Source organism: Lynx canadensis, chromosome B1, assembly GCF_007474595.2.
Source record: "Lynx canadensis isolate LIC74 chromosome B1, mLynCan4.pri.v2, whole genome shotgun sequence".
NCBI lineage: Eukaryota > Metazoa > Chordata > Mammalia > Carnivora > Felidae > Lynx > Lynx canadensis.
In genome coordinates this window covers 22,233,990-22,259,937 of record NC_044306.2, presented here as the reverse complement: position 1 = coordinate 22,259,937, position 25,948 = coordinate 22,233,990, and the positions used below count along the sequence as shown (strand labels likewise).

Here is a 25,948-nt window from a genome sequence, read left to right as displayed (position 1 = left end):
GGTCCAGAGACTGGTACATTTTAAAAAATCACCAACATGTTTTTCTCCAAATTTCAGGTTGATTTAGGAAGCAAAAAGATGCTTTGGATAGAGAAGTTTCAAAGACTTTCAGAGTCTTATTATCAGATCTACCAGTATACCAGAGGAATAACTGAGTAATGAATCAAATACATTTTTTACTAAGACTCTACCTTCATTATTATTTAGGAAGTTCAATTTCCTCTGAGATCTAATCTTTAAACGACTGTACGTTGGAGAAATTTCCCTAAACTGCCAATGCTTCTAAAGCTAAATGATGCCCATATTAATCTTTTATAAGTTGTTTTTTGACTAGGAAGGGAATATATACATAGTAATAAGTACATTAGAGTTAAAAGAAGAAGTGGAAAAAATTTCTCTTTATACAAGAAATCAACATTAATATGTTGTTCTATTTCTTTCAACCTTTTGTCTCAGAATGTTTTTCACATCATGATGCATATAAAATTTTTTATTGTGACTTTTTCACTTAATATTGCAATACTAGCACACACTTGGCTAGATAATTTTATAAACATTAGCTGTATAATCCCCCATATTAAGAATAAAACTGATTTTATATTACTGTTTACCTTCTAGTGGCCACATATGTTGTTTCCAATATTTTTAGAAATATAAAGGTCTGTGGAATATTTTGGCATCTAGATTCTTTCTTTCTATATTTTAGATTATTTCCATTGTATAGGTGTTCAGAAGTATAATAATGTGTCAATGATCATGAATATTTTTAAGGCTCAGGATCAGCCTACCAAATTGCTTTCAATGTTGCCCAAAGAGCTGAAAGGGAGGGTAGTTAATTTCAGTATAATGAGGGTACAATGTTATGAAGTGGGCGTAACTAGCTAGGATAACATGATGGAGCAACTGAGCTCAGGTTTCCTACCAGTATTTTAGAGTCATCACAAAGGACTTCTCTCTTCTATCATTCAATTTCACTTAATTTCTGAAATTCCAGTATAAACATAAAAATTAAATACTACTATTAGATATACAGCTTCAGTACAAATCCTATGTAACATAACTTTCACCACTGTAGCATTTCTCAAGAGTGTTTCTATAGCACTATTCCTATGCCACCCATCTGTCATCGTCTGAGCCAATGAGCCATTTCTGCTAATCACCATGAGCTCATACCTTGACTGCAGCAATACCATTCAACAAGATCAAGTGGGAGAGAAGAGAGTTGGTCCTCTGGGCAAAGTTAAAGGCTTTGCACAAGTTTGGAGGTGAATCTAGTGAGGGAATATTTATCATTTCATTAAATGGATCCTGAGAGTAAAGCTGAAGCTGCTGAAAAGAACACTTTTAAATTTTATATATATCTATCATTGACTCTCTTACAGTTAGCCCACTAATGTCGTACATTTTTTGGTGATAACTCAAAATTTCCTAAAGAAAATTCACCAAGATGTCATAATGATTACAGGTCTTTGAAATAAGGGTGAAAGATTGTGTTTTTGAAGAACTGAACTGTACTGTAATTTTTCTTTATCAAGTCTGACTACTCCTCTTCTCCTTGTTTTGATGTCAAATTGAAAATCACTATTTGATTAGATACAAATATTTAATTCATTAGTATTAGTATATGCTATCTACAGAAGGCTTTGACTAGAGTGCACATATTTTTAACATTTATATATCACTCTTGGATGACTATGATTTTACAGCCACTGTCTTATTTTTAAATAACTCTATATTTTCAAAATTTTATGTCTAGGAAGAGGGATGCTCATGGAGGTGATATACATTGCCCAAAGTCATTTATTTAGGATGAGTAGATTTGTCTAGCAAACTCATGTCTTACTGATTTCAGTAGGTGCTGTTTTCAATATACTACACTGACAACAGTTTCCTAACTTTCCACAATTGGTCTCACGAAGTCTAATAACTTGACATTTGCAAAAATAGAAGAGTTCACAAAAATGAATCAGTGAAATGTGAGCCTACAGAAAAAAAAAAAAAAACCATAGACTGATGTGAAGACTTTGTAGAATATCATATTGGTTTTTTACAGTTTGCATCTTTTCAGTTTGATTATAGTGCCTGTGGGTTCTGATTGCTTGGTGTCTCTTATTCTTCTTTGTAATATTTTGAGTCTCTAAAAAAGATACTCCAGTGGTAGTTAGGAACCCGTAAAAAGGATATGCAAAAGGTAACTTCAGATTTAATCAGAATAATAAAATATGTATTGTTTTATTTTTTCCTGAACTTTTTTCTCTACCAACCAATACAAAAACGGATGCTAAAGATCAAAAAGACAATGTGACACAGTGTCCCCTGTTACAGTATGACCTGAACAACAGAATTATCTCCCTTTTGATCCTCCACTTTGATTTATATCCCTGATGTTTTATTTATGTGCATTCGACAGAAAGTCAGTTATTTTTCTCAGATTTTGTTGTATTGACCTCTCTCTGCCTAACATGAATTGCCATCCTCATCAATAACTTCATTGGCAAACCCACAGCTCATCGAGCACAGGTACTGAACCCCTCTCCGGGGCAAAGTACATATTGCCAATTACCGATCAGTACCTGTGGATTCATGAGGACTGATACATCTCCAGAGCTGTCAGTCCATGAGCTTTCATGAACATTAAATATATTCCATTAAAGAGGAAAAAGGAGGGGCAGGAGAAGAAGAAAGTCTAAAATGGTCAGTTATCCAACGTGTCCATTTACCCACAGACAATGAAAACATATACTCAATTTGCCATTTCTTTACTGTAGTCCTATACTCAAGCAAGTTCAGAAAAAACTCCGTGGGCAAAGAATGCATGCCAGGTTGCTTAAGTCATGACTTCAGATACAAGCGTTATTACTTCTGCAAACAAGAATGTCCCTTACTGTTCACACCAATGTCACTTAGCATTCTGTTACTTTTTGATACCTTATTTGTGACTTTATTATAGCCATTGGGCAGCTACACATCATTTTATTTCCGAACAGTAACAGAATCATGTCAGTTACTTAATAAGACATTGGTGGCTTTAATGAGCTAATAATCATGTAATAAAGACTCAGTAATATTTTATTTCATGGCTCTGTGAAACTGTTCCCCTGCATCCAATGATATGATATGCTGTGTTGTAAAGTTGAACTAACACCACAGTGTATTAATAGATCTTTAAAAACAACACTTTATGAGATTTTCTTGATTTTGTTTTATAAGAATCTCCTGTTGATTTCCTAAAAGTTCCTGAGAGGATTGAACTTTAGACTAATTTAAAAATTTGCATCATGCTTTCTTGGTTGCTGGTTCCTAGATTAGTGCAGAAATTGTTTTACTGTTCTTCAAGCACTAATCACAAAAGAGGAATGTCTTCAAGGGAAAAGAAAACAGCTATTTAAATTGAGGCACTTTATTAAATTACTCTGTAAAATTTACTGTTACAGTGGAAATATCTAAAGAATAAAGCTACCTAAACAAAGAGTATTCTTTCCTTACAAAAATCCTTGTTGGAAACTTGTCACACAAGAATATTTTTTCCACCTTTCCCCTTTTTTTCTAAATAGCATTTAAATGTTTAACTATCAAATCACTTCATTTTTAGGTGTGCTTTGGTAATAATTGCTGGAATATAAATGGTGTAGATTTATTTTTCAACTTGAGAGCATTTTTATGGATTTCTGAATCCTTAAATGTTATGAAGAGAGAGCAGAATCATGTGTTAGAAAATGCTGGTGGTAGTAGGCAACCATTCTAGGTAAGGGAGACAAGGAACTCAAGACTTAATGGCTGAGATTTTGATGACATCAGTGAATTAAAAAAAAGTTAATTCATAAATTGAAATAGTTAAAAACAGAATGGAAAAAATAGATATATATTTTATATAACATACAAGTATATATTTATATATTAGTTATTACATATTTATGTATTATATTTCTATTTTATAATGTATAAATATATATTTATAATTATATATGTATATCTCTCTGCTTGGGGCAAAATGAAAGGGTGGAGGTGGTCAGAGCCAAGAAATTCCCACTGACTTCTGAGACTAAAGTGAGAAAATGGCTTTTCATCAAACTGATACAAGACGATGGGGTGGAAGAAAGTTCCAGACAGAGGGAAAACCAAGTGTAGAGTACCCAGTGTAAGAAATAGCTGGGTTCGTTGGAAGAACACAAAAGAATTCAGTCTGGGTCACTGCTGGGATACACTAGTGTGTAGATTGCAGGGAAAAGAGATACATTTAGAAAGTTGGGCTGGACCTCCATGTTGGAATTTATACACCACCAATAGGGTTTGAGTTTTATTCTTAGAGTGGCAAGAAAGCCATTTTAGGGTTCTATAATCTGATTGCAAGAAATTTTTTCTGTTTTCTGTGTGGTAAGTTAACAGAGCTGGGCAACAATTGGGTAGAGGGACAGTGAAGAGACCTTTCTGGAAGTCTCCCTGAGAGATGATGGTGGCTTAGAGTAGGGGATTCGCAAGGCATGCGAAGATGAGTGGATGCGTTTGGGAGGTATTTTGAAAGCAGAGCCAAATGATGATTAAGAGAACGAGCATAATAACGGACGAATCCCACGCTGATAGTCTTCTTTTCTCAAAGGCCAAACTCTTTACCAGAATTATAGACCACCCTCTCCTGCAGTTAGAATCATCCTAAAGATGCAACCAATTCTTTTCTTAGTCAAGTGGAATGTCAAACACCTCAGGCATGTAGGTACTGTTAATACTTTCTACCCTGCTCTGATCATCACTGAGCATGTCTCTTGTCAACTGGACTTTCTTGGTCAGACTCTCAAGAATACAAACATGGTCCAGAAAAACACACAAAAAACCCAAACTCTTAAATACAGAAAACAAACTGGTGGTTGTCAGAGGGGAGGTAGGTGGGGATGAAATAAGTGAAGGGAATTAAGAGGTATAAACTTCCAGTTATTAAAAACAAAAACAAAAACAAAAACAAAAACAAAACCATTATGTCTTACCCCTTTCTGGAGTGCTCAGCTATAGCCTGTAATGTGGAACAAATTCATAAAAACTACAGTCAGAAGAAACCCTAAAGAATATTTAGTCTAATCCCTCAGATGACAGATGAAGGCCTTAAAAGTTCTGAATTTTAAGGTGAATTGTGCAGAGTCATACAGCCATGGCCAGGACTAGAACTTAGCTTCTTTTTCCAAGAGAGAATATTCTCACTTTGGGCAAACTTTAGCAGTGAAACCTATGCCTAAATTCCTAGCTATAGTGAAATTCCTTTAAAGTAGTATCAGGGCTTGTAGCCAGTGGAAATCTTCATGGTCCAGGAAAACAGCACACTATGTTTCTGAGTCATAATTGGAAAACAGTGAACTTGCTTTCCCATAAGGGAACAGAAAAGGGACTCCTCTATGTAGATCAAAAACTAAATAATGCAATACTTAATATTACCCAAACATGAATGATCCATTGGGGTCTACTTACGCTAAATGTACATTTCTAGATGTGGTATTTCAGGATAAAAAAAATATTCATTTTCACTTTTGATACATATTGACAAATTATCTTCTAGAAAGGTTTTATATTCTCATGAGCCGTATATGACAAAACCAGGTCTGTATGTATTTGATTCCTGCTCTCAGTTTGGCAGGAAGGAAAAAGAAAGCTCTAAATGAAAGCCAGTCACAGTCGTGAGTTGTGGAATCAACAAACCTCCTTTTTTTTTTTACATTTTTTTTCCACCAAGAATTTTGTGGCCACAACTTTGTAAAGGGAATGAATGGACCCTTACAGACCTGCTGTACAACGTATCTATTTTCCAAAAGCCAATTTATGATTCTCAGTCATTTCAGAGTTTCAAGTCGAGATAGTGGAGGCAAATGGAGAGCTGGTTCCTGGCTCAGCCCCCTTTCCTGCCCAGCCCTGTTTCAGCTCACACGGAAAGAGCTTTGTGCACACCCACATAACACTCTGGCCTACATTTTCCAGACTCTATTCAAGTCTCTCCCTCAGCAGCTTCTCCTGGGCCACTTGTGACCCAACCGCACATACGAGTGTCTTGGGATATCCTGAGGGCACATGCACAGGGAAGAGGCTCTCACAAGATGCTTGGTAAGGCAGTTTTGAATGCTTGTTGTTTAGATCAGGGTCCAGGAAAGGAGGGCCTTTGCTTCCATGTGCGCGTGCCCCTTGCGTCCATGGACTGGCTCCCTCACTCCATGAAGAAGGCTCAGCTGGAGAAGGGCCAGGGCGCTATCTTCAACATGTGGAGCCTAGGTCAGGGGCCTCCCTTGCCTGGATCTAAGCATGGTAATGTTTACCCCAGTTGTGGGAAAAAGTAGCACAGATTATAAAGGATTAGGAAATTAGAGTTGGGAGGCAGTTTCTGTTTTTATTTTGTTTTGCTTTATTTTTTTATTTTATGTTTTTAAAAATTGAAGTAGAGTTGACATGTTACATGCATTTCAGATGTGTAGCATGGTCGTTCTACAACCTCATATGTTATACTCTGCTCACTGTCTCTCACCATACAATGCTATTATAATTCCATTGATTATATTCTTTATGCTCTACCTTTTGTCCCTATGACTTACTCATTCTGTAACCGGAAGCCTGTATCTCCCAGTCGCCTTCACCCATTTTGCCCCTCCCCCACCCCCTGCTCCTTAGGTTCTGCTTTTAAGTTGAGTTTTTGAGGTAAACCATTTGAGAAGATAAAGTTTGAATAAAACCTTAATAAAAGAGGGAGAGTTAACTATAAGTTTTCTGGAGAAGAGTATGCTAGGCAAGTACAAAGGTCCTGAGGTAGGAGCATGCCTCGCGTATCTGATGAACAGCAAGAGGTCGGTGTACAATGGAGCGGAGTAAGTGAAAGGAACGAGATGAGCTCAGAGAGATGTCGAGCGTGAGGGTGAGGGACGGTCATACAGGGACTTGTATGGCACTGTGAGGTCATTTCTTTCACTTAATGAAACGGATAGCCTTTTGTAGGTCACAAGCGTAAGATGATTCACCTCACGTTTTCAAGGATCACTCTGGTGGCTGTGTTGATAGCAGATTCTTGAGCAGTGGAAGAGTCAGGGACACTAGTGAGTGGGCTATTACAGTTATTCAGGGAAAAAAAATGGTGGTACGCTGTAAACTAGATGAGAAAGAGTTGGATTTTCGATATATGTTAGGATAGAGTCAGCTAGATCTATTCCTTGAGGTTGCAGGTGAAGAGACGTCTCCTATGTGATATTAAAGTGGTGTGGATTTTAACAGCTGGATATCTGATTGTGACGTGTAGGACAGACATCCAGGCTGGAGGTATACATTTGGGTGCTGTGGGCTTGAAGATGGTATTTAAAGTTGTCAGACAACCTAAGTTCGCCAAGTGTCAGCATGAATGAACTAGGAAAAGATCAACTGAGCTGTGGGATCCTCAGGGAGCAGAGGAGCGATCAGCAAAAAGGCTGGGGAGAGAGAGTTTGGAAAGAAACTAAGCGGGGATGGTGGCTGCAAGCCAAGTGAAGAAAGTCTATGAAGGGAAAGGGTGTGATCAATGGGGTCGAACGTTATAATGTTCAAGGTAAGGTAAAAACTGAACCAATGGGCCATTAGATTTAGCAAATCAGGCATCATTGTTGGACTTCTCAAAAGCCACTTCACAGAGTTTCATTTGAACAAAAGCCTAAATGGAGTACATTTAAGTTAGAAGGGGTGGAGTAGAATTGGAGAATTACATATAGACAATTACTCAAAAAGTTAAAATATATGCAAAAATCCACAAAAAAAAGGTATTTAAAAACTCCAACTCTCTACTTAAAAATAATCATGGTTATTTTAATACATTTTCCTTGTGTGTGTGTATTATTAAAGGAGTCAATACCATAAACATCCCCTGAGTCATTAATTATTCTATAAAAGCAAGACTTTAATTACTATAAAGCTATAGTCCATGCCACTATACTAGTATTAATTCAATCCTTTAATATTCAGTTGTTTTCTTATTAGTTATAAATGACACTGATATGATAAATGCCATCATATGTAAAGCATGGTAAACATCTCTGACTGTATTTCATTAGAATAAATCCATAGACATAGAATTACAAGGTCAAGAGGTGTGAACATGACTTCTTTTGATATATTCTCCTAATTTTCTTTCTTGAAAGGCAGAACCAATTTATACCCTTTTCATTAAAATACAGGAGGCTACTTTCTATCACTTTTTCGACAAGTGGAGTGGTCATAATTTGAAAACAATGTTATGTTGATAGTAGGAAACTTTTAGTTCATTGGTGTAGTTTGATTTTATTTTGATATCTAATAAATGTGAATATGTTAATAAATTTGATTATCTTAATATCTTGTTTATTGCCTTTTTACTTTTTTTTCTTCTTGTTTTATCTAAATAAGACAAGTTATAGTTAACTTTTCCACGGTGAGATAGTCGCTTTGTTCTTATTTTTTCTAATTATATTTTTAATTAATCATTAGACATTTATCATGCAAATATACTGCAACTTGAAATTAGGTGTTTATTTTCTTATATTTCAGTTATGGTTTCATTTTATAGGAATTAAATCTAATTTATCTGTATTTTACATTGTGAATTCACATAGTGTCATAGTCTTTTCTTCCCCCCAAGAAACAAATACCTCAACAGCATTTGTTGAATAATTTCTCTTCTGAACATCTTTGAAATGTCACTTTCATGTTAACCTACAATATTTTATGGAATAAAATATATCCCTAGACTTCCTGTTTTGTTTACAGGAACTCTTCATTCTCACACCAATGTCCCTGTCTTTAATTCTTTCTTTACAAAATGTGTTGAAATCTGGTTGTACCATTCCACAAATGGCTTGGGTATTCTCACATATGTATTCCTCCGGATAACTTTAGAACAATTTTGTCTTATGTTAGTCTAAAATATGGTTGTAGTTTATACTGGGAGTGCAGTCTATCTCTGCATCAATTTAAGTGTTCTTTAAAAAAACAGTTTTAATTTAATTTTATTTATTTATTTTATTTTTATTTTTTGTGATTCATCTAAATCAGAATTCTATTTTATTTATTTATTTATTTTAATATGAAATTTATTGTCAAATTGGTTTCCATACAACACCCAGTGCTCATCCCAACAGGTGCCCTCTTCAATACCCATCACCCACCCTCTCCTCCCTCCCACCCCCCATCAACCCTCAGTTTGTTCTCAGTTTTTAAGAGTCTCTTATGTTTTGGCTCCCTCCCTCTCTAACCTTTTTTTTCCCCCCCTTCCCCTCCCCCATTGTCTTCTGTTAAGTTTCTCAGGATCCACATAAGAGTGAAAACATTTGGTATCTGTCTTTCTCTGTATGGCTTATTTCAGTTAGCATAACACTCTTCAGTTCCATCCACATTACTACAAAAGGCCATATTTCATTCTTTCCCATTGCCACGTAGTATTCCATTGGGTATATAAACCACAATTTCTTTATCCATTTACCAGTTGATGGACATTTAGGCTCTTTCCATAATTTGGCTATTGTTGAAAGTGCTGCTATAAACATTGGGGTACAAGTGGCCCTATTCATCAGCACTCCTGTATCCCATGGGTAAATTCCTAGCAGTTCTATTGCTGGGTCATAGGGTGGATCTATTTTTAATTTTTTGAGGAACCTCCACACTGTTTTCCAGAGTGGCTGCACCAGTTTGCATTCCCACCAATAGTGCAAGAGGGTTCCCATTTCTCCACATCCTCGCCAGCATCTATAGTCTCCTGATTTGTTCATTTTAGCCACTCTGACTGGTGTGAGGTGGTATCTGAGTGTGGTTTTGATCTATATTTCCCTGATGAGGAGTGATGTTGAGCATCTTGTTATGTACCTGTTGGCCATCTGGATGTCTATTCATGTTTTCTGCCCATTTCTTCACTGGATTATTTGTTTTCCGGGTGTGGAGTTTGGTGAGCTCTTTATAGATTTTGGATACTAGCCCTTTGAGCAGTATGTCATTTGCAAATATCTTTTCCCATTCCGTTAGTTTTTCCCGTGGCCTTTTAGTTTTGTTGATTGTTTCCTTTGCAGTGCACAAGCTTTTTATCTTCATGAGGTCCCAATAGTTCATTTTTGCTTTTAATTCCCTTGCCTTTGGGGATGTGTCAAGTAAGAAATTGCTGCGGCTGAGGTCAGAGAGGTTTTTTCCTGCTTTCTCCTCTATGGTTTTGATGGTTTCCTGTCTCACATTCAGGTCCTTTATCCATTTTGAGTTTATTTTTGTGAATGGTGTAAGAAAGTGGTCTAAAGTGGTCTAGTTTCAACCTTCTGCATGTTGCTGTCCAGTTTTCCAGCACCATTTGTTAAAAAGACTGTCTTTTTCCATTGGATATTCTTTCCTGCTGTGTCAAAGATTACTTGGCCATACATTTGTGGGTCTAATCCTGGGGTTTCTATTCTATTCCATTGGTCTCTGTGTCTGTTCTTGTGCCAATACTATGCAGCCTTGATGATTACAGCATTGTAATAGAGGCTAAAGTCTAGGATCGTGATGCCTCCCACTTTGGTCTTCTTCAAAATTACTTAGGCTATTCAGGGTCTTTCGTGGTTCCATACAAATTTTAGGATTGCTTATTCTAGCTTTGAGAAGAATGCTGGTGCAATTTTGGGATTTCATTAAATGTGTAGTTTGATTTGGGCAGTATTAAGATTTTAACAGTATTTATTCTTCCAATCCATGAGCATTGAATGTTTTTCCATTTCTTATATATCTTCTTCAATTTCCTTCATAAGCTTTCTATAGTTTTCAACGTACAGATCTTTTACATCTTTGGTTAGATTTATTCCTAGGTATTTTATGCTTCTTGGTGCAATTGTGAATGGGATCAGTTTCTTTATTTGTATTTCTGTTGCTTCCTTATTAGTGTATAAGAATGCAACTGATTTCTGTACATTGATTTTGTATCCTGCGACTTTGCTGAAATCATGTATCAGTTCTAGCAGACTTTTGGTAGAGTCTATCGGGTGTTCCATGTATAATACCATGACATCTGCAAAAAGTGAAAGCTTGACTTCACCTTTGCCAATTTTGATGCCTTTTATTTCCTTTCGTTGTCTGATTGCTGATGCTAGCACTTCCAACACCATGTTAAACAACAGTGGTGAGAGTGGACATCCCTGTCATCTCCCTGATCTCAGGGGGAAAGCTCTCAGTTTTTTCCCATTGAGGATGATGTTAGCTGTGGGCTTTTCATAAATGGCTTTTATCATGTTTAAGTATGTTCCTTCTATCCCGACTTTCTCGAGGGTTTTTATTAAGAAAGGATGCTGAATTTTGTCAAATGTTTTTCCTGCATCGATTGACAGGATCATATGGTTCTTATCTTTTCTTTTATTAATGTGATGTATCACATTGATTGATTTGCGAATGTTGAACCAGCCCTGCATCCCAGGAATGAATCCCACTTGATCATGGTGAATAATTCTTTTTATATGCTGTTGAATTCGATTTGCTAGTATCTTATTGAGAATTTTTGCATCCATATTCATCAGGGATATTGGCCTGTAGTTCTCTTTTTTTATTGGGTCTCTGTCTGGTTTAGGAATCAAAGTGATGCTGGCTTCACAGAATGAGTCTGGAAGTTTTCCTTCCCTTTTTATTTTTTGGAACCACTTGAGAAAGATAGGTATTATCTCTGCTTTAAATGTCTGGTAGAATTCCCCAGGGAAGCCATCCGGACTCTTATTTGTTGGGAGATTTTTGAAAACTGGTTCAATTTCTTTGCTGGTTATGGTTCTGTTCAAGTTTTCTATTTCTTCCTGTTTGAGTATTGGAAGTGTGTGGATGCTTAGGAATTTGTCCATATCTACCAGGTTGTCCAGTTTGTTGGCATATAATTTTTCATAGTAGTACCTGATAATTGCTTTTATTTCTGAGGTACTGGTTGTAATAATTCCATTTTCATTCATGATTTTATCTATTTGGGTCCTCTCCCTTTTCTTTTTGAGAAGACTGGCTAGAGGTTTATCAATTTTTTTTTTCAGAAAACCAGCTCTTGGTTTCATTGATCTGCTCTACAGTTTTTTTAGATTCTATATTGTTTATTTATACTCTGACCTTTATTATTTCCCTTCTTCTGCTGGGTTTGGGGTGTCTTTGCTGTTCTGCTTCTAGTTCCTTTAGGTGTGCTGTTAGATTTTGTATTTGGGATTTTTCTTGTTTCTTGACATAGGCCTGGATTGCAATGTAGTTTCCTCTCAGGACTGCCTTCGCTGCATCCCAAAGCGTTTGGATTGTTGGATTTTAATTTTCATTTGTTTCCATATATTTTTAAATTTCTTCTCTAATTGCATGGTTGACCCATTCATTCTTTAGTAGGGTGTTCTTTAACCTCCATGCTTTTGGAGGTTTTCCAGACTTTTTCCTGTGGTTGATTTCAAGCTTCATAGCATTGTGGTCTGAAAGTGTGCATGGTATGATCTCAATTCTTTTATACTTATGAAGGGCTGTTTCGCGACCCAGTATGTGATCTATCTTGGAGAATGTTCCATGTGCACTTGAGAAGAATGTATATTCTGTTGCTTTGGGATGTGGAGTTCTAAATATATCTGTCAAGTCCATTTGACCCAATGTATCATTCAGGGCCCTTGTTTCTTTATTGATCCTGCGTCTAGATGATCTATCCATTGCTATAAGGGGAGTATTAAAGTCCCCTGCGATTACCACATTCTTACCAATAAGGTTGCTTATGTTTGTGATTAATTGTTTTATATCTTTGAGGGCTCCCATATTTGGCGCATAGACATTTTTAATTGTCAGCTATTCCTGATGGATAGATCCTGTAATTATTATATAATTCCCTTCTTCATCTCTTGTTATAGCCTTTAATGTAAAGTCTAGTTTGTCTGATATAAGTATCGTTACTCCAGCTTTCTTTTGACTTCCAGTAGCATGAAAGATACTTCTCCATCCTCTCACTTTCAATCTGAAGGTGTCCTCAGGTCTAAAATGAGTCTCTTGTAGACAGAAGATAGATGGGTCTTGTTTTTTATCCATTCTGATACCCTGTGTCTTTTGGTTGGAGCATTTAGTCCATTTATATTCAGTGTTATTATGGAAAGATATGGGTTTAGAGTCATTGTGATGTCTGTAGGTTTCATGCTTGTAGTGATGTCTCTGGTATTTTGTGGTCCTTGCAACATTTCACTCACAGAATCCCCCTTAGGATCTCTTGTAGGGCTGGTTTAGTGGTGATGAATTCCTTCAGTTTTTGTTTGTTTGCGAAGACCTTTATCTCTCCTTCTATTCTGAATGACAGACTTGCTGGATAAAGGATTCTCGGCTGCATATTTTTTTCTGTTCATCACATTGAAGATTTCCTGCCATTCCTTTCTGGCCTGCCAAGTTTCAGTAGATAGATCCGTCACTAGTCTTATGGGTCTCCTTTTATATGTTAGGGTGTGTTTATCCCTAGCTGCTTTCAGAATTTTCTCTTTATCCTTGTATTTTGCCAGTTTCACTATGGTATGTCGTGCAGAAGATCAATTCAATTACGTCTGAAGGGAGTTCTCTGTGCCTCTTGGATTTCAGTGCCTTTTTCCTTCCCCAGATGAGGGAAGTTCTCAGCTATTATTTGTTCAAGTACACTTTCAGCCCCTTTCTCTCTGTTCCTCTTCTGGAATTCCTATGATACGGATATTATTCTGTTTGATTGCATCACTTAGTTCTCCAATTCTCCCCTCATACTCCTGGATTTTTTAATCTCTCTTTTTTCAGCTTCCTCTTTTTCCATAATTTTATCTTCTAGTTCACCTACTCTCTCCTCTCTGCCTCTTCAATCTGAGCTGTGGTCGCCTCCATTTTATTTACCTCATTTATAGCATTTTTTAGCTCCTCATGACTATTTTTTAGTCCCTTGGTCTCTGTAGCAATAGATTCTCTGCTGTCCTGTATGCTTTTTTCAAGTCCAGCGATTAATTTTATGACTATTATTCTAAATTCTTGTTCTGTTATATTGCTTAAATCGTTTTTGATCAATTCATTAGCTGTCGCTACTTCCTGGAGTTTCTTTTGAGGAGAATTCTTCCATTTCATCATTTTGGATAGTCCCTGGGTGGCGCAGAACTGCAGGGTCCTTCCCCTGTGCTGTCCAGAGTAACTTGTGTTGGTGGGCAGGGCCACAATCAGACACAATGTCTGTCCCCAGCCCACCGCTGGGGTCACAGTCAGACTGGTGTGTACCTTATCTTCCCCTCTCCCAGGGGCAGAACTCACTGTGGAGTGGTGTGGCCCTTGTCTGGGCTACTTGCACACTGCCAGGCTTGTGGTGATGCTTTGATGGGATCTGGCGCATTAGCCGGGGGGATCTGCAAGGTGCACAGGGGGCGGGAGGGGCAGGCTTAGCTCACTTGGCCATAGGTTGTCCCCTGTAGGAGGGGCCCTGCAGCACCAGGAGGGAGGAAGACCCATCGGAGGGATGGATCCACAGAAGCACAGCGTTGGGCATTTGCCCGGTGCAAGCAAGGTCGGCGACGGGAACTGGTTCCCTTTGGGATTTTGGCTGGGGGATGGGAGAGGGAGATGGCGCTGGCCAGTGCCTTTGCTCCCCACCGAGCTGAGCTCTGTCTTCCAGGGTTCAACACCTCTCCCTCCTGGTGACCTCTCACCTTCCCGCTCTCTGAGCGGAGCTGTTGACTTACAACATTCATGATGTTAAGTCCTGCTGGCTGACGGAACTCGCGGAGTGCAGCCCCTCCACGTTTGCAAGCCAGACTCAGGGGCTCTGCCTTGCCAGGCGGTCTTCCCTTCCACAGCTCCAGCTCCCTCCCTCCAGTCGTGTAGCGCGTGCCGCCTCTCCCCCCTTCCTACCCTCTTCCGTGGGCCTCTTGTCTATGCTTGGCTCCTGAACGTCCTGTTCTGCTAGTCTTCTGGCAATTTTCTGGGTTAGGCAGATATGGGTGGAATCTAAGTGACCAGCGGGACGAGGCGAGCCCAGCGTCCTCGTACGCCACCATCTTCCGACAACTTTATTTATTTTAAAAAGTTTTATGGTGACAGACCCAAGGCAGTAAATGTGATACAGCACATTAATAGAATAAAAAGTAAAAATCATATAATCATCTCAATAGCTGCAGAAAAAGCACTGCACAAAATTCAACATCCCATTTTTGATAAAAACTCTCTAGAGGTTGGGTATAGAAGGAACATGTCTCAACGTGATAAAGGCCACATATGACAAGCCCAAAGCTAATGTTATACTTAACAGTGAAAGGTTGAGAGTTTTTCCTCTAATATCAAGGACAAGACAAGGGTATCCACTGTCAGCTGTTTTTCAACATAGTCCTCAAAGTCTTAACCAGGGCAATCAGGCAAGAAAAAAGAAATAAGGTTGCAGGATACAATGTCAATATACAAAAACCAGTTTCATTTCTTTACACTAAAACACATGATCCAAAAAAGAAAGAAAATAATACCATTTATAAAAGCATCAAAAACAATAAAATACTTATGAATAAATTTAACCATGCAGGTGAAAGATCTATGCATTGAAAACTATAAGACTTTTATACAAGTAATATAAAAGTAATATAAAAGACACAAATAAATGGAAAGATATCCTGTGTTTATAGATTAGAATTAATATTATTAAAATGTTCATACTACCCAAAACTATATATAGATTCAAAGCAATCCCTATCAAGATTCCAAGGGCATTTTTTACCAAAGTAGAAAAAATTAATTCTAAAAATTAACTCTAAAAACCACAAAAGATCTCTAAGAATCAAAACAACCCTAAGGAAAAAAAAGAACAAAGTGGACACATCACACTTCTTGATTTCAAACTATATTACGAAACTATAGTAATCAAAACAGCATGATACTGGCATAAATACACACACACACACACACACACACACACACACACACACACACACACAAATGGAACAGAATCAAAAGCCCAGAAATAAACCCTTGCATATATAGTCAACTAGCATTTGAGAAGGGAACTAAGAATATTCAAAGGGAAAAGATAGTGTTTTCAATATAGATGGTGCTGGGAAACTGGATATTGACATGCAAAAGAATGAAAGTGGGCCACTATCTTAAACCACTTATAAAAATTAACTAGAAATGAATTAAAGACTTAAATGTATGACATGAAACCAAAACACCACTAGAGGAAAATATAGGGAAAAAGGCTCCTTGACATGGATTTTGGCAATGATTTTATGGATATGGTACCTAAAACATAAGCAACAAAAGTAAAAGTAAACAAATGGGACTTTGCCAAACTAAAAAGTTTCTGCACAGAAAAAAAAAAAAAAAGCAAAATGAAAAGGCAACCTACAGAGTCAGAGAAAATATTTGCAAACTATATATCTAATAAAGGGTTAATATCTAAAATGTATAAGGAACAAAATAAAACAGAAAAACTCATAATAATCCAATTAAAAATGGTCAAAGAACCCGAATACACATTTTGCCAAAGAAGGTATTCCAATCTCCAACAAGTCTGTGAAAAGGTGCAAATGTCATTAATCATCAAGAAAATGTGCATTAAAACCATAACAAGGTGTCACCTCACAACTGTTAGAATGGCTGTCATCAAGAAGATAAGAGATAACATGTGTGGGGAAGATTGTGGAGAAAAAGGAACCCTGGTGCACTGTTGGTAGGAATGTAAATTGGTGTAGCCACTGTGGAAAACAGTATGGAGGCTCCTCAAAAAGTTAAAAGTAGAACTACCATATGATCCATCAATTGGACTTTTGAGTACATATCTGAACGAAATTCAATTACTATCTTGAAAAGATAACCACACTCCTGTGTTCACTGGAGTATTGTTTACAATGGCCAAGACATGGAAACAACCTGTGTCCACTGACAGATGAATGGATAACGAAAATGTGGTATATAGAGAGAGAATGAACTATTACTCAGCCATAAAAAATCCTGCCATTTGTGACAACATGGATGAAACTTGGGGGCATTTTGCTAAATGAAATAAGTAGACAGAGAAAGACAAATACTATATGATCTCACATATATGTAGAATCTAGAAGAAACAAACTCATAGAAACAGAGAACAAATTGGTGGTTGTCAGGGGTTAGCATGAACTTCCCTTATGTCTGGGGCCTCCAGTTATTCTACACTGGGATACTAGTATACGCTTATGCTTTAATGATCTGTTAAAATCTTGTTGATTCTCCTTACTCACGAATATGATGGTTAGTTCTTTTCCTCAGGATCTACCACAGATGATACAGTTCATATATTTAAAAAGGCTTATCTCTCTTTGCAATTCAGGTTATGAGTTTCCTTGTGACCTCATCTCCCTGATGGGCCCATAGAAACTTATGATTTGCATTTTATATGGTTCTCTTTTATAGTTGATTGGGAGTGGGTTTCCTGTGTGGGTTTCTACATACTAAATGGAAGTAAAAAATCCAGGTAAGAGTTAAACTCTTACCTTCATCTGTTGGACTCTGTTTATGGTACCACAGTTAAATTTGTTCTGCTTATAAATAATGATTCATAGCACAGATAGCTTCCATGAATTCTTCTGCTTTTGCTCATGCCCTTAGCACTGTAAGGATGAAGATACTTATCTCCAAAGGTACTGTGCATCTCTGCTCATCCACTCTGAACTTGACTGTATTGAATAAGAGAAATGAAATAAACACGGGGGAGGATACAACATGTGGCCAGTTGGGGAAAGATCACGACTTTGTCCCCACTGACCAGTCACTGTGGTGTATGGAATGGCTGTTGAGGTCTTACAAACATCTTATGTGCATCTCTAGCTTCATTGTCTAGCATTCCTGCCTATAAATGCCATACAGTAGCCGAACTGAAATACCCACCACCATTTCCCACACATACCTGAATTTATCTGCAAATGCTGATTTCCCTTCTGTAATGCCTTTTCCAATCTGCAAAGGTCCTCAGTTAATCTAAACTTCAAAGAATGGGGTCTGGAGCTAAGGGCTGCAAGAAGGGACAAACTAGTAGATGCTTAGCAAATTCCTTTTCTTAACCCACAGACTTTAGCCTTAGGACCAAAGCCTGGTGTGTGAACCAGGCTTTGAGTGGTTTCCCAGGACTTCTTTGTGGTTCAATGTCAGTATTTGTGCAGTAAATGAACCATATGCCCACTTCCTCTGTAACACTTTGAAGAAAGCTCATTGGAATGATGGAAATGTGTAGTGCTCTCTAGTCATTCATGAAGTTCAAAATCTAGATAGAGCCACTGGTAAGATTTGTATCTTTCAAACCAGACATCCAACTTTCCATTATTACAAGGAAATGGAAACAGAATTTGTGTTCCCTTTTGCTTGGCATCCTTCAATCTGCAAGGAGTGATGACCAAAGAATTGCTGAGAGGGTGAGCCAAGAGGGAGCTGGTGACATTGTGGAGTATGGCGATGTCATTTGTTTTCTCAGATCATATTTGAGACTTTTTGATTTTGGGGGAGTAAATTTTCTTCCTGCTGACAATAAAGGTAATTATTGTGTCTTGAAGAAACTGCTTAAAGATTAAATTTAGTTTCCTTACTCTGCAAATGAAGGATTCATTCTATGGATTAAACACATTCAACGGTAATGTTCAGTAGTTCTTGGCTACATTGTGCATTATACTTCCTCACACAGTGTTTTCTGGGTTGAATATAACGGGAGAAAAAGGCACGCAGTAAATGTGGCTTTTGATTTTATTCTTCTCTTGCTTCCTTTTGTTTGGAGTTATTCACTTACACGAAATTGTGTGCCGAGTGCAGAAAGCAGTGTTGCTGCCCTAATCTTTCATTGTAGCCTAAAAAACAATTTGACTATACAGAGTCCTAGAAACAATTACCCGTAAGTATTTCCGTAAGAATTTCAGTTATTTCTTTGTGAGTTTCCTGTCACAAGTGAAAACTGGATGGACAAGGGAAATATGTGAAATCTTCAAAGCTATACTGAGGAATGGGATTGTTTCTACTTGCTTGGACAAGGAAATATCAAAATAACCAAGTTAGTGCATTCAGTAATACAGTGGCTTCTTAAGGAATTAGAATTAAAAAGTCATTAACAATAGGCAGTACATTCTAAAGAAAGTGACCTGACCATTTTGGGCCCATAGTCTTTGTATTCCTACCTCCTCATAAGTAGCCCAGTTAGACAGCAAAGACAAAATGGAGATGAGCAATGCTTTTTTTCAACAGAGGTTGGTTCAATTCATTCATTCTTCTTGTTCCACAGAAAAATGAAAGATAGAAAGGGAAATCCTTTTAGATGGAAGAAAGAGAGTAGAGTGTGTGTTGGGGCAGGGGAAGTGTGTATATCTATTCATCAGTGATGGAGTGTTTCCTGTTTGGCCCCCTTCAAATTTGCTAGAATCAAAACCTATCTAAATACTTTAACTAGGTGAGGAGATTCCTGGCGTGATTCACCAACTGCTTTTTTTTTTTTTTTTTTCCAGGTTCCACATACCTCCAGGCTCATAAATATTCAGAGTGCTCAGACTACTTCTAAAGTATATATATTTAGTCAAGAGAACAACAGCTTCAGTGCTGCCCAGAAAAGCTATGCTCCACGCTTGTGCCTCATTCACAATGGCTTCCTGGTAAGTTCACTCTGTGACAAAATTCTTCCTCACTGCTTTTGTCCACAGGACTCGGGTCTTTTTGGTGTTTATGTTACTACAAGTATGCTTTCGGCTTTCTGTCACTGTCCAAATTCCTGAAGTCCCTATATCACCATCACCACCCCAACAGCATATCTACCAAGAGTTCTTTCTGGTTCTGCTCCAGTCCACTACTCATTTATTCCTCAGGATAAAGAAATCTTCTTTTAAAAATATTCTCCAGGATGCCCCTGGAATCCAGATAGTCCTGCCCAGGAGCTGCAATGGAGTCAGTCTTCATCAGACTAATTTCAAAATTACCAACTTCTGGGTTTTTCAGTTCACTTTCCAGAAGGAAGTAAATTTGGTTCCTAAAACCTTGCTTAGGTATGCATTTCCTCTTTCTTCCTGCAGTCTCTACCTTGTTTTTAAGAGCTTTTGCTTGAAATAAATAAATGCTTAACTCTTGGGGAACTAACCAAAGAAAATATGCCAGGTATGATAGAGCAAGAAGGAAATATCTTGAGAACCAGGCTGACTTGGACAGCACAGTCTACTTTTCTTGATTAAGCCTCTTAAAAAAATTGTATTCTGTCCACATTTTTCTCATCTCTAAAATGGGACTAATAAACATGCTCATAAATTAACTGTGGCAGATAAGTATGAAAATATACTTGAGACATTCAGTATGGTGCCTGACCCATAGAAATATGCATGATACTTTCTTGTCCCTTATTTTCTTGTTCCTCTTCCTTACCTCACTCAGACCACTTAAGTTGAGCTCAAAATAGAAAATGTACAGGTACACTTTAACATAACTGACAGAGGGAAGTCCCTGTATCTTATTATAAACTATGGAACCATACTTGAATTGACATTAATCACCTTCTTCCAAATATACTCTGGTGAAAATTGCTATGATTTCTGTCTCCAGTTAAATCAACTGCTCTGATCTTTTCCTCCCTCCCTCCCTCCCTCCCTCCCTTCCTTCCTTCCTTCCTTCCTCTTTCTGTGGCTTTCTTTCTTTCTTTCTTTCTTTCTTTCTTTCTTTCTTTCTTTCTGCTTTTTTTGATTGAAACAAAGGTGACACACAATGTTACATTAGTTTCAGATGTACAACATAGTGGTTGGACAAGTCTATACATTATGCTATGCTCATCACAACTGTAGCTACCATCTGTCACCACATACTATTACAGTGTCACTGACTATATTCCCTATGGTGTACCTGTTATTTTCGTGACATTCAATTTCTCTGATTTTATCAAAGAAGAAATATACTAATATTAAAAAAAATTTATATATGAACACTTACTCCAAAGAGATCCACTTAAAGCACTTCTGAACAGCGTATGTGTTATCTTCAAGAAAACTAGAGATTGGTGAAGTTTTGCTTCACTGTTTAGATGCCTATAAGAACTGACAGAAAACCTTTGCAATAACCAAAGTGTAATTCTTTCTTGATATTTTCATTTTCTCTACTATTTACTGAGAGAAATCTGGCTTAAGTTAGAAAAGTAGTTGGCAATCAGTAAGCACTTCGGTTCAAGATGTTATAAACTGTCAAAAACCAAACTTTCCAAGGCGATTACCTCTCTTTGGCCCTATTACATCTCATGACTGAACTGTCACCTACTTGTTTTATTCATTATGATAATGGATGCAGTGGTAAACGTATGCAAAGTATAGAAAGTCAGGTTATGGCTTGTTAGGAAGACAGTTTGATAGGCCATGCATTTGAACATTTGGAAGATATCAGTCAAAATCTGAGATCTGTTTAAGCAGGCATCTTGACAGGAATGATAACACATTTACCATCTCTACAGTCAATAAATTGCTTCCTTACCTCCAGATACCTTTTGTGTAATAAAATGTACCTTAAAATGCATTCAGGGACACCTGAATGGCTCAGTCGGTTAATTGGTTAATCGTCCGATTTCAGCTCAGGTTATGATCTCACAGTTCGTGAGTTCGAGCCCTGCATCAGGCTGTCTGTTGTCGGCACAGAGCCCGCTTCAGATCCTCTGTGCCCCCTCCCCATCCCTGTCACCTCTCTGTCCCTCCACTGCTCCCTCTCTAAGAACAAAATAAACATTTAAAAAATGCATTCAAAAACAACTTCTTTCTTTCCTCCTCCCTCTGCCCCTTCTTTTTCCTCCCTCTCCACCTCCTCCCCTGCCCCATCTCCACTCCTTCCTCTTTTTCCTCTTCCTTCCTCTTCTGTGCTCTAGAAGTGTGTGGAAAAGACTTCTTGCTAAATGACTATACGTTTTTGTTCTCCCTTAGGTGAAGAATCCAGATTTTATTGGAGGAGGTAATGAAGTCACCTAAAGTATTTCATTTTCTAGTACTCTTGGTCAATTGTCAACAAAAGTATTGTGTGGGCTCTCTCTGCCAAAAAGAAGCTGACTCAGCTGCTTCCTGGACTGTGAACAAAGTGGCAGAAATTTGGGCAGTCAACTTGGACTATGAGATGACCTTGGGGATAGAAGCCACAAACTAGGAGGTAGAAGAGAAAGATGGAAGGAACATGAGCCCTGAGTACTCTGGAACCTGCAAAGTTTTGCCTAAATACTGCAGATTCCCTTTGCCTGAGAGAAAAGTAAAATTTTATTTTGTTTAAGCCTTTTATATTTTGTGTTTTTTTTCTGTAATGTAGAGCACATCAAATTCTAAGTGATAGAAGTAACATTTTCGGTTCCATGGAATACTATTTTTGTTCTAGGTGTTTTGATCAAAAAGTAAATAAACAAACAATCCCCCAAAACACTAAACAACCATAAACAATAACAAGATAAAACAAGAACCAAGGAGGTCAATTAAGTTCGTGACACATTTCAGTCTAAAGCCTACACGTAATGCCTCTATGTCAAACGTCAATCTAATGCCTACAAGTCTCCATAAAAGAGACTATAGGAGTCTATAGGAGCACATTAAAGGCTCTGTAAATTACCAGAGATAGGAAAACGGGTTAACTTTGACCCAGCCCCTCCCAGAGATAATTATTTGTCTATGATCCCTTTCTTGTGAAACACTTGTTAATATTGTGGATAAATGACACTACAGGAGCCATTTTAAAATAGAGCCTCAGCAACCACTGCAGACAAACAGCCTTTACTTGCCTTTGTCTGAACCTGGCCAGAGCCTTTGGACCTGGAAAAACAGCAAGGTTTTTAAACAATTGCTGGAGAAGTCAGAAGGAGAACGGACACCCTGATCACAAGAACAGTTGTGGACTTTGTGCAGTCACAATCAGTAATCAATCAATGCAAAACCCAGAATAGCATAGCTTGTTAACACCATAGAAAACTTTTTCTTTTCTTCAGCTCATGGAATTGCCCCTTTACTTTTCCTGTTATGCTGTCACCCTACAAGCGGGACACTCTTTGGGTTTCTACCTCAATCTGTGTTCCCTGAACCGGAGTTCTAGGATACCAAAATTAATGCCCATTTACTTCTCTCTGAAGCTCTTACTTGCAGGTTAACTATACCTTATAGAATATAGTTTAGGAAGCTGTACTTCGGTTTAGTTTTAGGAAACATCACTTTCAAGACTGCCCAGAATACTGAAGTCTTGGACTGACTGAGAAAAACGAGAAGTGCCTCTGGCTCTGTTCCTAACCACCTAGTGAGTCCATCTTCTGTAAAATAAAGGACTTTGAATCAGATTGCCAATTAGCTTTCAGCCCTACACTTTCATGAGGTCAGATTAGGTCTGACAAACAGTTATCTTTTGGGTGTTCTTAGATGCAAGCATATGCGAATAACCTATATATATATATATATTTTTTTTTTTTAAAAAGCAGAATAGAAAGTCTCATATTTTAAATTCTTCCCCAGCATCAAAGAAATGTAACCAAGAATTAAACATGGTAATTTTCTCACAACGTTGTTTCCTGACTTCCTTTACAGTTACCATATTTTTTTCTGTCATGGTTGCATGGGCTGATGGTTACCTTCATGAGGTAATTGTAGGATGGAGTGGGGTCCACTATTCAGATGGAGCTCTGGAGGTCATTGATAGCTCTTAACGTCATTGATAGCTCTTAACTAATTTACAGTTCTTTAATTCTGGCTTGAAACTGTTGACAAAAGCAACTAACTGCAAACTAATTCTTATATCAAAGGCCGGTTTAGGGTTGGTATAATCTGTGGGAATATGATTCTTTATACTAAATAGAAATGTCTTCCCAACTGGCTGAACTCAGTGACTCAAATAAATTGAGAAGGAAGAGTATGTAAATGCGTTTGCACTTTTGGCTAACCTCCTTATGTATGCAATTTGATAGTTTTGCTTTACGAGTAGGAAAAGTGACGAAAAGGGTACTAATTTTTCACAAGAATATGCTTTGTTGCAAAGCAACAAATGCAAACTCACCAAAATGGCGTGACCACTTTTTTATTTCAAATTTTTAAATTGAATTTTGGAATGTTTTCGTATGTTTGTGTTTTAGAGAATTTAACTTTGAGTACTATTTCTGATAATAGGTGTTTTAACACGTGAAATTATCCTAACATTGTTAAAAATTGTAGAGCAGTCATGGAGATAGACACTTGAAGCTGTCCAGGATAAATTCAGTATAGCTGAATACAAAACAAAACAAAACAAAAACTTCAAAGGACATGAATCTAAATTTGCACACCAGAGGAATTAAGAAGGGATTATTTGCTTTAACTTGGATCTTCTTAATTCACTACTTTTCCTCATAGTTTTGCCATAGACAGTTAAACCAACAATTCACTGAGAACATATTTGGACGGATAAAACATAGTTTCACAGATCTCTTTTGCAAGCATAAAGAAAGATACACCAAAACCCACACATGTGTAGTCACCTCTACAAGGCTTCAGTTTGTATTAGGTATTTGGCTTGGATGCAAGCCTATGGAAAACCAGCTATGCAGAACCTCTCTCTCATTCATTCATTCATTTTTAATGTTTTTATTTTATGTTTTGAGAGACAGAGACAGAACGCTAGTTGGGGAGGGGCAGAGAGAGAGGGAGACACAGAATATGAAGCAGGCTCCAGGCTCTGAGCTGTCAGCACAGAGCCTAAGGGGGCCTGGAACTCACATACCCGACCACGAGATCATGACGTGAGCTGAAGTTAGACGCTTAACTGACTGAGTCGCCCAGGCGCCTCTATCTCTCATTCTTTTAGACCATGTGGGACTGATGGTGAGGGTTGCAAGTGCAAGTCATATATCAAATGCATTTGCTATGGCCAACAGCACAAAATGAGGCTGCTTGTTCCGATGTTATTTATTATCTGCTTTGGGTAGTGTTCTTGGTTGCCTTCAAAGACTGTGAGTTTAGATATTAATATTGAGTTTAAGTTACATAAGCTCTTGTCATTCTGAGACACTTTATCAGCAGACATAAAGTGCCAATTCACTCTGTTTCTGTGGCCCAGTCAGAACAATGGACAACAATCACTAGATCACATTGCTAAGGGCACCTCACTCAGGCCTAGCAGACTGTGCTGTAGGCTGCTTGGATAATGCATTCATGGCCTTGCCCTCAGGATCCTCACTGAAAATTGTGTAGGACAGATAGAACGGATTATATGGCCTACTTTCACTTCCCTTATCTCCCTTGCTAACAAAACCCTGACTTTGCTTATTTACCACATGATCAAGGAAATGACCTCATCCACAGCTTGGGTGAATCTCAATTAGACTAAGTAATCATGGTGGTGTTATGTTCATGACTTTGATCATTCAGGTTTGGGCAAGTGACACAGATGAGGCCGATGAGCCATCTGGAGGGGATTCTAAGATCTGTTTTCTAGCTCTTAAGGAGGCATTGGGGACATGTGTTTCGTGGTGTTGTAGTTACTGATCTAGATCTAACATCTAGAACTCCTGCAGGCCTCTTACAAAAGGAAAGGAGCCAACCGGAGAGCAAAGGCCAAACACCAAAGATGGTAAAGCAGAGAGGGGAAATAACCTCTCTGGTAATGGTGACATCATCCTTAATGATTATAACTCACCTGGAGTCACCCCAGTTCTAGACCTTTTGTTCTGGAGGCAGTACATTTCCTTATCTTCAGGGCCTATTTGAGAGGGCCAAAGGCATCATTGCTGATATATGTAAATACAATTTATCATCCTATACTTAGCTTATTGAATTTTACGGTTAAAACAGATCTTAAAATTTAATGGAAGAAAAATAAAATACTAAAGTAAAAATGATCACTTTCTTTTTCCATGGCAAAAAACTACTTTATTAGCAAAGTTACCATAAGGAAATGCAGGTGATTGGTGATGCCATAGATTCTTGATGAGGCATTTCTTGAAGTGGTCAGATTTTTTTCTAGGCATTCCAGAAATATGTTTTAAACACAAACACATGGGGCGCCTGGGTGGCGCAGTCGGTTAAGCGTCCGACTTCAGCCAGGTCACGATCTCGCG

General features: G+C 37.8%; 1 long non-coding RNA gene across 1 annotated transcript in view; it reads left to right on the top strand.

The window, feature by feature from the left end:
* The window catches only part of LOC115511824, a 31,926-nt gene extending 9,760 nt beyond the window's left edge, over positions 1–22,166 (top strand). Inside the window, exons 2-3 of the long non-coding RNA XR_003968194.1 lie at positions 19,392–19,535; positions 21,822–22,166. This is a non-coding gene — a long non-coding RNA (uncharacterized LOC115511824). The remainder of the gene's footprint in view (positions 1–19,391; positions 19,536–21,821) is intronic.
* The last annotated feature ends 3,782 nt before the right edge of the window (positions 22,167–25,948 follow it).